This window comes from Calidris pugnax, unplaced genomic scaffold, assembly GCF_001431845.1.
Source record: "Calidris pugnax isolate Ruff unplaced genomic scaffold, ASM143184v1 scaffold24, whole genome shotgun sequence".
Lineage (NCBI taxonomy): Eukaryota > Metazoa > Chordata > Aves > Charadriiformes > Scolopacidae > Calidris > Calidris pugnax.
In genome coordinates this window covers 15862056-15879426 of record NW_015090922.1, presented here as the reverse complement: position 1 = coordinate 15879426, position 17371 = coordinate 15862056, and the positions used below count along the sequence as shown (strand labels likewise).

At 42.3% G+C, this 17371-nt stretch overlaps 1 long non-coding RNA gene across 1 annotated transcript in view; it reads right to left on the bottom strand.

Moving 5' to 3' along the window:
• Window positions 1-13261, bottom strand: part of LOC106893021 — a 29258-nt gene extending 15997 nt beyond the window's left edge. The window contains exons 1-3 of the long non-coding RNA XR_001412973.1: window positions 13123-13261; window positions 1772-1830; window positions 1177-1281 (exon numbers count right to left, since the gene is read on the bottom strand). This is a non-coding gene — a long non-coding RNA (uncharacterized LOC106893021). The remainder of the gene's footprint in view (window positions 1-1176; window positions 1282-1771; window positions 1831-13122) is intronic.
• Between the last annotated feature and the right edge of the window lie 4110 nt (window positions 13262-17371).

The window sequence follows — 17371 nt, the reverse complement described above, 5'->3', positions numbered from 1 at the left end:
AAAAAAAATCAAAATTCCTGTTAAAGCAAAATATTAAGAAGACATCCTAGGAAAAGAGCATCAGAGAAGGCTAATGGCTAGGGTTAGGGTTAAAAATGACAAAAATCAAAAAGCTACAGATGGAGCTAGGCAGAAAAAGGGATGCCAGAGGAACAGGGAGGATGCAAATGCATTCTGCACCGACAGCTTTTTCAACTCCAGGATGCCTGAGGGTCTTGGGTAAGGCTCTGCTGACAAAAAGGGCAAGTGAAAGGGTGAGGTTTAGTGTTGGGAGAGAGACAGAAACTACTGCTCCGGTTGGAGTAGGTGGGAAAGGGGCTGCCAAGGGATAGATTGTCTGCCAAAATAGCTCTATGAGAGCTTGCGCATCCTAGCCATGACTGGGAAAGCTGGGACAAAAGTCAGCCAAGGTCAGCAATTTGGACTAAAGTGTGGAGTAGGGTTTGTCTTGAGAGAGGTGCAAAGCCTGTCTCTGTTTTTAAGTGGGGCTGGAAACAGGCTGCCAAACCAATGCTTAAGCTGCTCAAAGAATTCGTCCTCTGAGACCTTTTGTACAATAATATGAGGAAGGAATGTGTAATCTTTAGAGTATACTCACTTTATCCCTACCTCTTACTTCATAATGTCAGGAAAAGAATCATGCAGTGAAAAAAAATCACAGGGAAATCACCACAGATAAAAAGAAATATTAAATGCTTTTTGCAAACCGGTGTTTAAGCCTAGGTGCTCATTGCTATAGTAGGCCAAGGACACAGGATGATTCAAAATGAAAATGTATTTGTCTATGGATAACATTAGTTTCCAGAGTCTTGGGAATTAATGGTAACAACAATTTTTAGAGTATATTAAATGCCATACTTCAAGGCTTAATCCAACCTCTAACTATTTAGGGATCAGGATGAGATCTAATGGGGCTTGAGAACAAGGTTGAAAGGATTGATTATCCTGCATCTGCCTGCTGTGAGGTTCTTACATCTATCTTCTGAAGCGTATAGTGTTGGCCAGGGTCAGAGGCAGGATGCTGGATGGGAAGGCACCCTGGATTAGCTTGTTTGTACTCCCTCTGCTCTGCCTTGGCTGCAAGCTATGCAAGGTTTTATGCCTGTAATCCACAGCTCTCCTTGAGGAACACAGAGGGCCTCTGAAATGCTAAACAATCCAGGGAAAGAAGCTTACCTGAAGCCATGAGTAAACCCAGCAGTCAAACCTCTGGCATAGATTTTGGCTTCTTCCTCTCCTAAATGGCTCAAGGTTTGGATGTCTTTGTTTTCAGCCCTGTATCTGAAAGATAAAGGAATTAGCAGGATTTCTTTAATCTTTGTATTCTCCCAGATAAGTGTATTAGAGGAATTTTGTAGGTTATGGAAATATTTATTTTGAATTAAAATTAAAGCTGCACCACACTGTGTATTATTGTATCTTAGTGTAGGGCACAGCTGAGCCGTGCAGTCTCCTATACCTGGCTGCAGAAGCGTCGTTCCTTTTGCCCAGACCTGGATAAATGAAACAACCATGCTCTCCTTTCACTGAAACCCAGTTTATATCTGGTGTGACATAAAACACATGGGGCCCAAGAAGTCTCCTTAAAACTGTATTTTATTTTCAAAATTTCATAGGAAAATTGATTTGGGCTTTCAAACAGCAAAGAACTAGAAATATAACCTACAGCATTATGCAGTAAGCGTGCCCAGTAATTAAGAGAGGAGACCAATAATTGTATTTTTGTGTAAACTTCTTTTATTGAATATAAGAATATGTCAACTGGCCTTACCTGAGCTCTCTCCAGCCAGTTTCCTCTATTTTAACTGGAGGGAAGGTTGCTGTTACCTTCTAAGAGAAAGCAGAAAATAGAAAAAGTGATCGTCAATTAGCAGGCAGACATGCTTCCCCACTACAAGCAGAGTTGTTGCTGGTGTCCACAGAATTTCCTTCCCACCTCCAAAGGAAATACAGTTTTCAGAAAAGATCAAGCCCAGAACACACTCTAAATCTCAGGGGCAAAGATTTGTGAACAAAGTGCAGGTATTTCTCTAGTGCACTGCTCCTCTGCCTGGGCAGAGGGATATAGGGGAAGGTGGGAAGCACAATATGAACCCCTCCCATCTCAGCAGCTATGGGCCTCTCTCAGTGCTCCTCCTGACCGCTTGAAGCCCTCCCCAAACACAGCAGCCCACCAGGCAGCATAGCTCCAGCACCAGCTAAACTACTTTCCTACCTCCATCCTAGCAATCCTATCATAGCCTTCAGCAAATCTCCTTCACTCTTAGCCCTGTCCCAGTCCACACTCAGGAAAATGCAGTTTCATTAACCCTTTATCACAAGGACTGCATTCAAGTACACCATCCAGAGAAGAGCTAATATTGGTTCAGGTCTTATTGCCTCAGTTTCTCCTGCCAGTCTTTTTTCTCCCCTTCTGCCTTCAGTAGCCTCTTTACATTCAAGCACTAACCTCAGGCCAATTTTTTATTTCAAAGCTGGATTACTGCCTTAACTCCCTCTCCCCATTTTTCTACCACTTATCTCAATGCTCTCTGACTGTGAGGATGTAACAAAGCAACAAAGAACCAGGAAAAAGACAAGGGATTAAAGTATAAATGGATCTAAATACTTAATAGCTGGAAGGAAGAAAAGTGTGACCTACATTAATCAGAGGCAAAATAGTGACAATCGGCTTCAGCTGGTTGTGTACTTTATTTTTTATTTATTTATTTCTAATACACCAGGTAGCAAGAAAACATGCTTGAAAAGGTTTAATTCAAATATGTACTCAGACATGATTTGGAAGTTTTCTACACTTTGGAAACATTCAGAGAGCGTCTGAGGGAAAAAAAGTAGAATCCACCTTTATGAGGACTGGCACTCCAGACAAGAGACAGTCAAGAGTTGCAGATTGAACCCTCCTGTGTGTAAATTACTGAGATTTCTGTTTAATTTCACCATGAGGATCTTTGTTGCCAGTTCTTGAAACTCATCCACATGCCTTTCAAACTGCAGCTTAAATCTCCAGGCCCTGGAGTCAAGAGATGATATGAGAGTCTCAGCTTCCATTACAAATAAAATTGAGGCCTGACACTTGTGATGGTGAAGATAATGTTGAACATCAACAAGGTTCAGATATTAGGGGAAAAAAACAACCCTCTTCTATCTATCTCTTTCTGACTTAAGATTTTTAAAGGCAAACTCATAAGGATGGTGTAGCAACTTGTCTTCTGAATTGCTGGAGTGAGCAGTGTAGTAGACATGAGGCTGTTTTAAGTATGCAGAGCCTCTCATGGCTGTTGGCTGCATTCTTTATTTGTCAGTCCAGCTGCTACTGGAAGAAAAGACAGAAGATGAAAATGGCCAGTGCAAACAGCTAGGCATGTGCCATCTGCTGCCTTGTGGGAAGTCTGGGGAGAAGACTGAGACTTCTTGGCCTGCCCAAAACAGGGCAGGGGATCCTCGACCTGAAGCAATGACCAGCTGTGAGTGATGCATTCATAGCTTTGACCTATACCTTATTTACTACCCTCCTTTGAAACACTACAGCTTGACTTGTTAACTGTACTCTTGTCTCAGTAGCCTCTCTCCAGCTCTGAGCTGGATTGGGTTTCCTTTAACAAATCAACCTTCTACTCCCCATTTTAACATTAATTGATTGGAGATGCTTTTAACTGTTCCTTCTGGGTGTATTAATTTTTTACAGATTGAATTTGGTTTGATGAGGCAGGAAACCTGAAACTATTCCTGGCATCTCCTGCATACTCAGAATAACCACTCTAATGCATTCAGAGAAGCACACAGCAGCAGGGTGGTAACAGAGCATGGTTGGGGAGGGGAGAGGCAGAAGAAGGGGGATAGGGAGAGCCTGGGTAGTCACCTATTCATTTCCAAAAGACATCAGTAAGTGATTGCTTACCCGTGTCATCCTTTATATTAAACATTTTTCCCAGCAATGCAGGTATTTCGATTAGGCTGGGGCTGCTGACATTAACAGATATTAAATACACTCAGGAGAAATATGATCAAATGTTGAAGTGTCTAGTAAATGTGCTGTTAGCCGCCCTCCCAGGGAGGCTTAGTGCAAGCTATTGTGTTTTGCTGAGCGAGAGAAAGGCTGGAATATTAGACAAGGAATCCAAAGGCAATTTTATCAGCAGTGTTATGCAGCTCTGGAACACATTGCTAAAGGATTGGAAGCTTTTCTATTACAGCCATCAAATTACTTGCTATTCTTAAACATTGAAATGCCATTTTACATTTTAAACCCCCTGACTTGGCACCTGTAAAGGACTGCTATGCTCAACACCACATCCTTATGCTGATACTGTGGCAAGGCTCTGGGCAGGGCCCGGCTTTGACTCCTTATTAGACCAGACAGAGGTTTCATCCTTTCTGTTCACCCAGACAGGAATGGGAGATAAACTTGGCCAAGCTCCTCTCTCACATAACTCTGTTCAGCTCAGCACGTTTAACCCATAGAGGAGGTTGACTGATTCCATTCCTAGCGAGATGCCCTGGATCTTCAAACAGGCCTTATCCATCTCGGAAAGTGTTTGTTCCTTCCTCTAATAAGATTTGCTTTTTACTTCCAGAGGTGTAGTACCAGCAAACCCCATCATTACAGCTCAACTACTCTGCTCCTGGAGCAGAGGAAATAACAGATGGGAAGACAACTGGCAGAGGAGGAAGGGAGTCGACCACACTGGAAATTATGTGAAAGAACATCAAGAAAAAAGGCTGGGAGAAGATCCTCCTTGAAAGTATATCTTCACACTGTGGCTATTCTTCTTCTGGTTTTCAGCTTTTAGTTTCATGAGAGGAGCTTGGGGCTCCTTCTTCCTTTTGGAACATCGGGGATACTGTGAGCCTGTGAGACCTCTGTAGTGTGTCCTGATTTGAGGTTTGAGCCACGACATAAGGCTAGGCTATGTAAACACTGTTGCAGAGGTTTCCTTATCCTTAAAAAAACCTCTTAATCCTGCAAGACTCTTCCATAGGGTCATAAAAAAGAAACTAACCAAAAGCAAAATGCCACTTTCTTTGGTAAAAGGCCAAAGTGAAAAACAGTTATAGATTACAGAAGACATCCCATTTATTACAAATAAATAAGTTACATACATTAGTGACATATGTAATATTTTTCTATCCTGGAAAGCATACTCATTCCTTTTAAACTTCCTAATATATCCATATAATCCAAATACAGCCATGTCTGGACTAGATATAGCACCTCAAAATATTCCTCTCAAGCCAAAAGGATCTTCAGTTCAATTCAGTCAAACTGACGGACTGGCATTTTTTTTCATTAAAGAAATCAAATGCCATATTTCTGGTGTACATCCAGAACGTGGTTTGTCTGAGGAGCAGCCTGAAGCCTAGGATGCTCCTGAGACCCAGTGCTACATATCCACAGCACCCTTGTAGATGATTTGAATTTAGCCTGAACTCATTCTACACATAAATCCTTCTGCCTTTCCAACCAGCAGCATCACTGGCCTGCTAGGAAGGACTTGGACCATCTCATCATCTGTCCAAACAATTATGTGATGTTGCTACAGGGCAAACAAGATACATGAGGACAGCAGGGCTGTACCTCACACAGAGGGGTCTCCAGGTACACTCACCCTTTAGTACCTGTATAGTCCTGTGCTCCCTATCTCCCTCCTCCCTGTAATCCTGGGCTGAACAGCTGGATTAGCCCCAAAGTACCCCAAGGCAGCGATTCAACAGGCTAGACAGTCAGTGCGGTTGGCTTCAGTCACGACTTTGAGACCAGTTATTAATCAGTCATGATGGTCAAAAAGTAATTGACCAAAGCACTGCAGAGAATTTTATCCCATCATTTAAACATGGGGTACCAGCAGATGCTGGCTTCAGTGAGCCAGTGGTCTCATTTTAGAAAGCAAGCCCTAGGCCCTCCTGTTTGTTAGAGTAGCATACTTATTTTAAATTCAAACCTGCTGTCTTTTTCTACTCTTCTTTTTCTATTGCTAAAAATGGTTTTATGAAAGATCTTGATGGATATGAATTGTCTGCCATATGTTGTTTCCTTTCCTGACTGTTATCTCCATATGTCAAATGTACTTGGATCTGATGATCTCCATACAAATGATAACAAAACAAACAGACAAGGAGAGGCCAGACTACATGGGAAACAGAATCCCAATCAGAGAACTGAAATACCACCAGACAGCCTTTCTACTGGAGACCATACCATTTATGTGCTGTCACTCAAAACCCGTGACTAGCTGCTCCTTCCAGGCACTCTTGCACATCAGTTGCTCTCTGACTGCGAAGAAAGGATGTGTATGAGGGGGAATTCCCTGAGGACCCACCACCCTGGTTAGAATATATGGAGTCTAGAAAGCGACCTTGATAGTAAAGGTTGTTTTGCCTCCAGCATAATCAGTGCTGAGCTTTTTATATCTTGTTTTTTCCTGGTATATTGGGTAAATTGTCAGTAGTGCCTCAAGTGAGTTCAACCTACCAGAGATTTGATCTCCTAAGTCCCCTAAACACTTAGGAAAATTGGATCCCTCCTCTCTTACAGCCATTGTCTCTCTCTTTCATTTTCTCCTTACAGCATTCCCATTTTTCTCTGCATCTTTGAGGCTTCTTATGTTCCCCAAGAGATCCAACAGCCAGGAGAATTCAGAATGCAGAGGATCATAAATATCTGATAATCCAAGGTAGTGTAAGATGGGTATCCTACCATGTTGCTCTTAATTACCTTTTCCCCATTTGTCTCGGTTTTGTTTTCCCAAACTAGATATGGGAATTCCTGCTCATGCTTCAGGCTGCTCCTCCCTGGCAATGAGCATTTGTGAACTTGGGAGCACTTGGCCTGGCCAAAGTCTCCTTCTCAAGTCTGTTGCAAAGAGGACAGGCTACTCCCAGAGAGGCTGGAGACACTAAGGACAGGTGAAGCTGAGGTCCACGGCACTTTCATCTCTGTGGTGGGAGCTTGCTTGGAGGCAACGCAGATCCAAAGTCACGTTGTGCAGCCCCTGTGACCATATTGCTTGCTGGACAGGAACCATCTTTCCAACGACAAGTATATGTGCAGTCCTGCCCAGACTTTCCACATGAGAGCAAGGTGCAGTGCCTTCCTTTCATCCTGTCTGAATCCACAAGGAATGAAGTTCTTCCATGTGGGCCAAGGTAAATCTGTGCACTTCCAGAGAAAGAACCCACAGCAAGTTAAAAGTTAAAAAAAACACATTTCAAGTGTGATAGTTTCCAGCTTCCTCAAGTTCTACTTCTCTGAATCCTTCTTTTCCTTCTTCCCCTCACAGTTATTGCTCTGCTGAGCTGCTCAAGAAATGAAACAAACTATTGGAGCAGAGTTCTTTGCAAGGTTAAAGAAGACACCTTTCACTTCAACAAATGACGGTATCCATCTGTTTAGCATCCCTCTCATGTGTCTGTAACAGATACAGGCAGAATTGATTATCTTTACTTCAGGCCTACTAATTAAAGCCCTCCTCTGATGTAATGGTACCACTAAAATTTCCACTTGTGTTTTTTTCATCTGTGTTTTTCTGTGGATCCTATCTTTTTTTCAGGGCAGAGAAGATAGCATTTAAGGGGGTATTTTTTTAAGGGAGACCAGACAGAGAAGAAATCAAAGGAGATGATGAGTCAAAACAATCTACAAGAAGGAGTTCTAAGATCCAGAACAAATCATATTGGAAAGGATGTTAGGAGTTCAAGTGAAAACTCAAAGATTCAAAAGTAGACCAGGTTGCTGAAGGCCTTGTTCAGAAGTTTTTAAAACCTCCAAGGATGGTGATGCTACAGCCTCTCTGGAGGCTTGTTCCAGTGTTTGACCACTCAACTTGCAGGCTAATACAGAAACCTAATAAAGGGATTTCTGGCTGGTATCTGTCTTGACCTATCATCGCAAGGCAAAACATGGAGAGCGGGGCTGGGTGTAGCCAGTATTTACTTGGGACTCAGCATCTACCCAAGAAAACTCTATGGCCCACAATAGGAGCACGTTGTGGCAGAGCACTGGAACAGGCTGCCCAGAGAGGTGGTGGAGCCTCCTTCTCTGGAGACAAAACCCGCCTGGACACGTTCCTGTGCAGCCTGCTCTAGGTGGACCTGCTTTGGCAAGGGAGTTGGACTAGATGATCTCCAGAGGTCCCTTCCAACCCCATATCATTCTGTGATTCTGTGTACACACTGGAGTTCTTTCTCTGTTCAAGTAATTCTACCATCAACCAAGCCTAAGATTTCAGTATTTATCAGTAAAGTTCAAACTTGCTAAAATTCAAATCTTCTAGGTCACTTGCTCATTAGCCAGAAAAGTGCTCTGCTTAGAAGTGCAATATAAGTAAATAAAGGATAATATATGTAATGCAATTTCAAATCAAGAAAAATGAACCTGGAGAGTTTTCCTTAAAGCCATTACGCTTTCCAGGACTCTGGTCTTCTTATCATGCTTTAACAACTGCTGTTAAAGAAACAAGCAAGAGGCACTGGGACATGGGAAGGGTTGAGGACCAGGAATGGATCAGTTTGGGTGGAATATCACCACTGCAACATTAGCACTGAAAGAAAGCAACAATTTCAGACCCTCCTCTACTACAGCTCCAGTTACCAGAAGTCTGTCTGTAGGTATTTACATAGTAAATAACTCCTAGTTTTGTCTCTTACACATCTTTGCCCATTAAGTACCAGTGTTATTGCCCTTGGGGAGCACTTAATATCTCCATCTATTTTAATTTCATATCATTTTGCACTAGTTCTTTAGAAATGCAATTGCATGCATTGCTTTGTTTCAGTCAATACCACCCAGACAGCTTGAAGTCGGTACACAAACTCCTTAAAGATAATAATGCCCTGAGATGAAAAGAAAGTATTTGACTGCTTCATACACTTGAATAAGAAGGAATTGAAAGGACCACTACCAACATCAGACAAGCCCACCATTTAATTTTATATTTTAAGTCTCTGATTATATTTTATTGTCAAACCCTTGCCGTTCAATTCAGTACAGTTTTTACCAACATACAGAGCACTTCAAAGCTGCCGGTGCAATTGTTTCTATTTAGATGGTGCCCTTTAATCAACATAAGATCTAGCATTACAGACAGCATATATGGAGAACTCATAGAAAGCCTTGCTAAATCAGAGCTCATGAACCTTCACAAGCTCTAAAAAAACCGCCTATCTGTGACTAGAAAATAATAGAAATCATAAAGCTTCCCTAATTAGTGCATTCAGTTTTGGTGCCATCTAAAGACTGAAGCACGTAAGTCTCCATGTTTAAAATTAATTCTGCAAGACAGAGAGGCATCAGAGTAGTGCATAAGCAGAGCCAGAAAAGGTTAGAGAGGAGGAACTGGAACAGCAAGATGAGAGTGGCTCTAATGATTACTGATAGTGACAAGAGGTTGCAAGGCCTAAATCACATAGAGTGAGGGAGTACATGACTCTGTGTGTGTGTGAGTGTGTGTGTCAGTGCATGGGGCTAGAATCAAGAAGGTGAACTGCTAAACCTCAGTGGAGATGTGCAAATTATTTAATATAAATAACTTCTTAAATGAAATTACTTCTTATATTTTAGTCTATTTATTCTTTACAAAATGTCTGTTCACTGATTTGAGATTTTTTTCTGAAATTAATTCATCCTTTGAAATTGTATCTGGAAACCTGTTAATTAGATCAATTTATCTACAGTTCATTCACAAGCTGTTTGTTGCAAAAATTCAGTACCTTAAATTGTGCTGTTTTTGTCTAGATTTCTAAATGAGTTAATATGCTTCTCTACCCCTAACTGCTCTACCTCATTAATTGCTAATACTGGATTTCAAAGGCAGATTCTATTACAAATTCAAAATTCACTGTCTGAAAAAAAATTCACACGCCAGCTAAAATTCCCAGTAAACTGTAACCAAGGAAATTCTCCATTTTAAAAAATTTCTGTGTGCACGTTGTGCTCCTGGGAACTCTGACTTCCAGCTGCCCTCAGGAGAACACAGCAGGGACAATGACAACCAAGTCCCATAAGAAGGGAGGGCTTGCAAACATCACAGCAAAGAAGCAGAGAAATCAAAATGAAGGATACACCTGTGGGCAGAGCAGCAGTTTGAGCTTACATCACTTAACAGGGGAGGCATTTCAGATAGATGTTTTGGATCACCTGAAGAGATATCCTAAGCAAAGACAATCATAACAAATTAATTTGAAACCACAAATGTTGATGGCAAGTTCATGAAAGGAATCCCTTAAATGGTTGATTTTGCTCCAGTGTTAATGACTGGAGGTGTCTTGAGTTTAGATGGTACATTTTTCTTGTGCAAGAGAAGGATGGTCAGATCCCATCCTCCTAATGAAGTAAATCTCTAAATGCCACAATATTTGGGATAATGACAACAATGCAGATACTGCAGCAAGTGGCAGCAGCTCTGCCAGTGTTGAATTTTCATAAGTGACATCTAAGGAGGACAAAATGACTAATATAATGTATAGCAGAGTTGAAAAAACCAGTGTAAATGGTTCCTAAATATAACAACATGTCTGTGTTGTGCTGGGTAAGTTGGTGAATGCAACTGTGACACCTGTCATATGTTTTAACTACATTACAGGTGAGTTCCCTGATTCAGCTGCTTTGATGGGCTGGAAAAATAAAGTACTAACATCCTACAGAGGATAACTAACATGAGGTGTCATGAAACAAAGAGCTTGTAAGAATGGGATCTGGCAAGCCAAGGGACAGAATTGCAGGAGAAGGGGTAGGAACCACATTTTTGAGACACAGACATTCAGTTTGATAGCTGCTCTGCACAGAGGCAGCCAGAGGGATGCTGAGTTGGTCTTTTCCATGTAGAGCTATGATTTTCTAGCAGCCAGTGCTAGAAAAAAAAAGAAACTTCTGTTTTCCGGAGGGTAAAGCAATCTACTGTCTCAAATTCCCTTTCCATGGCAACATTTCTGACTCCCAGAGAATGGGTGGCATGTTCCCCAACCCTCTTAGTGCCCCTTCCTCAGACAACCCTTCCCCTGCTTAGTACCTCTTTTTGATACTTATTGCTTCCTTGTCAATGATAAACCTACATCCATCACTGCTGCTCTAGGTTATGGCATTAGGTTGGACTCCAAAACCCATGGAGGCAGGATTGACAACAGGCAAAAATTTAAATTAATTGATATTTCCCTCCTCAGTTGGAAACAACTCAGGGAAAACATAAACCTTGTCATATCTGAAGGACGGCTTAATACTACACTCCTAAATGAGACATGACTGAGTCTTAATCCCACTGAGTGAAACTCGACTAGTTTGTATTAATAGTTTATTATTATCTCTGATAGTTCCCCCACTCTAAATCCTTTGTGCATCATTTACATGGGATTTTAAAACGACAAAGCAAAATCCATTTGGAGAGACATTTTCCCATTTTAATAACATTTTCACACACATAAGCTAAGCCAGTCACTGTTGCAAGCTCAGCCTCCCGTTTCTGCAGTGATCAAAATTAAATGCCAGCTGATCTCCCGGGAGGCTACAGACTGAGCCAAGCACAGCAAGCTCCTGTGGTAGATACTGATGCTCTCAGTGAATCCCATCACTACTTATTCATGTGTTTAGCAGTAATTCAACACCACATTTTTACACAAGTCGCAGGATCCCAGCCCAGCAATTTTTGCTGAGGGAGTTTCTCTATACCCTGAGATTGGTCTTCAAGCCACTGCACTCCAGCCTCTCCATTTCTCAGCGCCAAGTTAGAACCTGTCTCCACACTGGATGGGGTGAGGAAGTGGCTCAAATTTAATAGAGGAGCTTAGAGCTATAAAGAAGGCGCTCTTTCAGCTCAGGAACCTAAGAAGCAGATGTCACACTCGGACTTTGCTGGTGTGTGGACAAACTCAATTATAAAGCTTCCGTTTTTCAAGAAGGAGCAGGATATAACTCTCATTATTTCTCCTTCCCACAGAACAGATCTCTGTCTGTCTCTGCTGTGAGAAGCTGAACGAATTAAAAACACAAGTGTGCAACCCCGCTAAAAGTCATGTCCAGCACTGCCTGGGGTAACCACAAATGGCCAGGGTTCATTCAAAAAAATGCACTGGGAACCCTTAGCACCAGCCTTATCCTTTTACAAGCAAAGTCCTTCTTCCTAAATGCCGTGATCACATAGATCATCCCATTTTCCTAAGGATTATAGACCACAACACCAAACAATTCAAGAAACTGCCATCAAGACCTCCAGATTTGGGCTGACAGACAGTATATACACGTCCTTCTGAGGACACTAAAGGGAGATAACCTCACTTGCAGGATTAGGAAAGACACTTCAGGGGTTCTTCCACGAGTACTACGTCCTCTCATCCACCAAGAATATCTCTCCTCTTAGTAATCTGAGCCCCAGCCCCTACACAGCTATAACAAAGAGCACTCATTTTGAAAGCAATCCTTAAGGGAGGGCACACTGCTGTCAGCACTTACAGGACTACAAAGCATTTGGGAAAAAAAGAGAACAAACATAATTGTGCAGGACCACTGTATAATACAAAAACCTTTAATTCCATTTGAGGTATGAAATGGATTAGAGGTAACAGGTGTTTTAATTTTGTGTGCATACAGAATCCTTTGCCATCCATTCTGTGCTGCAGTTATAGATGGTCATAGGACACCTGAAAATTATTGAGGGTAAAAAATGGCAATGTTATAATTCCTATAGGGGCTCAGATGTTGAAAAATTAGATTTTATTTGCAGGTTGCAGGTGAACAAGGCCATGGGAAGTGCTGTTTTATACCTAGTAGCTTTCTAAATTTATGCCAATTTTGTGGGGTGAGTATTGTGCTCAGTTTCAGTGATCTTGTTTTCAGACAAGAGGCAGAAGAACTAAGGAAATGTGCTACCATGTTTTAGCATTTACTAGTAACATTCTGTGATTGGGACTATTGTAGCATCTGAGCTAGTCTTGCTTTGCACCTTGCACAGGCATTCATGCCTGAACAAAGAACATACAAAATGCTACTCTTTGGATTTGGCAGCACGTTATAAGCATTTGGCACAAGCATACATTTCAGTGTAAAGTGCAAGGCAACAAAGAACCCAATCCCATTCACTTCACAAAGCAAAGAGAGAAAAAGAAAAAAAAAAAAAAAGAAGAGCATTTTGCACTTACCTCATGACAAAATTTTCCAGGTCTGAAGAGTCCTTTTTTCAAATGTTCCTATCGGCCTTGCTTTTAAAACAGGAAGAATGGTAGCTGAAGGCAACTAATAGCCTACAGGGTCAATCTCGGCATTAGGATTTGAATGAAGAGATGAAAGAGGTCTAAAGGGAATGAAATCTCCGGACACAGAACTATGATCCTTTTGGGAATCGTTCCCATGGGGCCACTTAGCAACAGGCCACCATCCAAGCACAACACCCCTGAGAGCAGAAGAAAAACTTTCTTCTTTGTATTTTGCCCTCTCTGTTGAAAATACTGTTTTCAGCTTATCCCCTGGGGAGTCAGTGCCTCATCAGGAAGAAATAAAGCTGGCCAGTCTGAGAGTGATTGTGTCTCATGCTCTGCAAAGGCACACATTTCTCTTATCCCCAGGAAGAAAATTGCCTCATTTTATATTCAGAATCAAATGTACTGAAATTATAAGCAGTGGAATAATTACGTTCAACATGACACACTAGATCTGACCTTAATAAGAAAGCCTGGTGGCCTTAACTGTTATGGAACCGGCTCCTTCCATTTGTAGACTTGGGGATTGTTTCCACATTCTCCCTCTAGTAAAAATAAGTTATGTGCTTCTTGCATCCATGTCCATGTGCTCTGTATGACCCTGGGGGCTAAAGCAATAACTTAGTCAGTTCTGCTGCATCTGAGTGCTGACTTGGCCAGTGCCACTAACACAGAAACAAAGAAAGCAAACATTTAGAGAGAGGAATAGACACAGCCATGGAGCTATTTTTAACCTCTAATTGTTTGATATTGAATTTTAGCAATTCTAGAAGAAACTGTGGCTCCTCTGGCACAATGAGCTTGCTCCGCGTGTTGATGGCTGCAATGCAGCAAGGCCCTACCTCTTTGACAAAGGTATTTGGTATCAAAATCTGTCACACACCAAAATCTGCCAGCTTCTTCACTTCTGACCTCCAAGTCACATTGGTATTCCAGTGACGCCCCCACACACTTCTTCCAGGGCTGCTCAGTCATGACCTACACCCCCTACTATTATAGCACCAAGCACCCCACGCGATGCAGACAACACATTTTTCTGATGGGATAAGTATAATACAAAACCATCACACAAATTGGAGCCTTTGCTCTGAAACATCCCTGCACTTAGAGGATGGAAAGCTTCAGGACAGGAGGGAGGGGGAGGAACAGATCTGTCCAGGACATATCCTTTGGAGCCCACAGATGTGGTTTTTAATCCCTCTTTTCCTTGGGGATCAGTTAATCAAAAGCACGTCAGAGATTAAAATCAACATCTCACCTTTCTACTGAGTAACAGCAGCAGCTGGAGATAAATGTGCAGATATAACTGAGATCTAACAACTATGTGCAAATTCTACTCTCCAGAGAGGTGCAGACATGAAAGTTTGGTTGAGAGTTTGCCCCCTTTCCCCTGGCAGAGGAAGTATTAAGTTTTCTGCAACTGAATATCAAAAACCAGGTTATTACAGCACTTTCTTCCAGAATTTATGAAACCATTGCTTATGACCAGTTCAGCTTTCTATATAATCTCAGATTTCTTCAAACCAAAGGCATGAGACACGCCTTAGACCCCCTGCATTGCTATTCCTTAGGTGTAAAGGAGGTACTCTAGTATTTCCTTCACAGGGGTACTGGAAGGGTAAGACCACAAATGCTTGGAAGGTGTTCAGGGGCTGTGGGTATAGATGTTTGATGGTACAAGGACGTGCAAAGAGAACTGACTTGGAGAAAGGGTATCTGCGCTGTTTTCCCAAGTCTGTCCTTGATCTTCCAGGTGATGCTGGAAAAAGCACTTATCTTCTCAGCACACCCATTTCCCCAGCCATAGTATGGGAACAACGCTACTGACCTTACAACTCAGCAGATCAGGAAAGCTGAATTCCCTCACATGCAGAATGCTTCACGATTTGCATCACAGCTTGTGGATGAGAATTAACAGTGTCATTGTCCTGGTGCAACCCCAATGCTGCTGATTCCGAGCCTCTCATTTCCAGTGCTAAAGCAAGGAAAGGAAAAGTCAGTCTTGCTTTAACCAGACTGGAGCAAGCCCTGCCTGTGCTTTCTGATACACACCTGGAAAACTGTGACATGGCACATTGCAGCCCATGCATCGAGGACAACCGCACAATAGGCCTCTGCAACGGTGACAAGCCGTAACACCTCTTGCACAAAGTCCCATCCCTGTTCAATGAGCTCCGCAAAACAAACCATAAACAAAAACAAAGGCTGCAAGATAACCCAAAAACTCCCTTGTGCCTTTGTCCTCCAGAGCTCCCCTGGATCACCTGGCAGAAGTCGCTCAGTGCGACTCAGGAGGGCCTGGCAGGACAGCAGACACTTCATGGCAGTTTGTGACTCAGCGTCGCAGGCCAGGGGCTTGTGTTCTCTCCCCTTTAGAAAGCCTCTGGTGGGAATTTTCCAAGCTTTAGTGTATCCTTTGTGTCTCAGGAAGATCTATAATCTGAAGTAGGAGAGGGTCTACTACATGGCAGGAACTGGTCACTGCCCTGCTGCTTCCCAGTGGCAGGGGTTTTGCTCCTTGTCTTATTTTGCATGGCCTCAGCATTTATGGTCTGCAGCCATCGATACACTCTGCTCTTTGCAGTGCTACCATGGAAATGTCTGTATAAATGCGAATTTCAATAGCCATTATACTCCCAGCAGCAACAATCCGCGTTCAGTACCTCAGAGCCTGTTAATCTGTAGTAGTCATAAGGCTACTTATCTCCTGCTCTTTTCAAATACCTCGGCAGTGGATACAAAAGGGAAATGGCAGGAGCTATTCTTCTCCAGAGTCTGGGAGGTTTTTCTCTCTTTTTTTTTCCTTTTTTTTTTTTAATTTTATGCTGTACTGTTGCTACATTACCAAATGTCACATTCAAAATGGACGGCAAAGTTTGCAAGAGAGATAAGAGATGACAATCTCCCAAATTTCTGCTAGTTTAAGGCTCTTGGCCCAGGAAAGCAGCTGACTGCAGGGTGGTGTTGTAAAGGCCCAGAGTGCTTAGCTGTCTGCTAGCTAATTAAAGCACTGTGATATGAAAGCTTTGAAAGACTGAGTTTAGATCTTCCTTGGGGTCATTTTTAGCTCTACTACCTATTTGCTGATGAATCCTCGGCTCCAGCCAACAAGTGCTGAGCTATAAAAGGATGTTTGGAAAGAGGTGTCCATGTCTATGCCATGGACATAGGCGTTGTTAAAAGACAAAGAGAGATGTAGCCTCAGAGAGATTTCTCTTGAGGATAACGAGAGCTAAAAACGTGTAAAGGAAATAAATTATGAAAGAAAATTATCATCTGGATTGGATTTGGGCTGCTGCCTCTAGGGCTTTTACAGTGAAAAATTTGGGATGCTGATTCACTTAACCTCTACCACTTCTGACATCCAAGGTTGAAGCCATTTCAGCAGCCAGACTCTGGAGAAGAGCTCTCCCTGACAGCCAGCCCTCATCCCTTTTTATCTCTGGAGATAGAGTGCTGCTGAGCAATAGAGCTCATTGCCCAGGCTGAGAGATCTCACTGTGTGGCCAAGCGTGACTAAAACAAGGCCACAAAAAGAGCATTAAGGCACAAGCTCCATGATTAACCAGCTGGGTAAGTCAGACACGCTATGTTTAATGAGGAACTGAAGAAATTTCTCTGCTGTGGGATGAAGTGTCCCAGATGAGACAAGACATCTGCAAATGCTAGCTTGGGGAATCCAGCTGTGGGGCCAGGTTTACAAAACCAACAGGAGGTGCGGGATTTACATGTTCAAGCAATCCTGAGCAGGGCTGGGTCCTGCAAATGGAGAATGATTGTGCCAATTAAGGCAGGACAGAGAGTATTGCAGATGTGACAGAATGAAGAGAATACTTTGCTTAGAAAAGAGCCCCAAAAGATGAGGGAGACCTGGTTCTTGTGAGGAGATGGTAATAATGCAACTTTATTTTCTAAATATAGCAATTAAGATATTTAACAGTTCGTTCAGTTCAGTTTTAATAATTTGGTAAGCAAGAGACCCTCAGTCAAAACACAAAAGTTCAAGAATGAAATTTTCATATTTATTGTCCATCATTCAGCTGTTGCTCTGCTTTTCTGGCTTATTTCTCACAAGGTGTTAGTGGAAACAGCTGGCTCACTGACCACAGTACAAAAAGGTTCAGGAGCAGGTGCCAAGAACATCAGTACAAACAGGGATGTTTGCAACTTTCTGCTTGGAGCTGCAGGAATA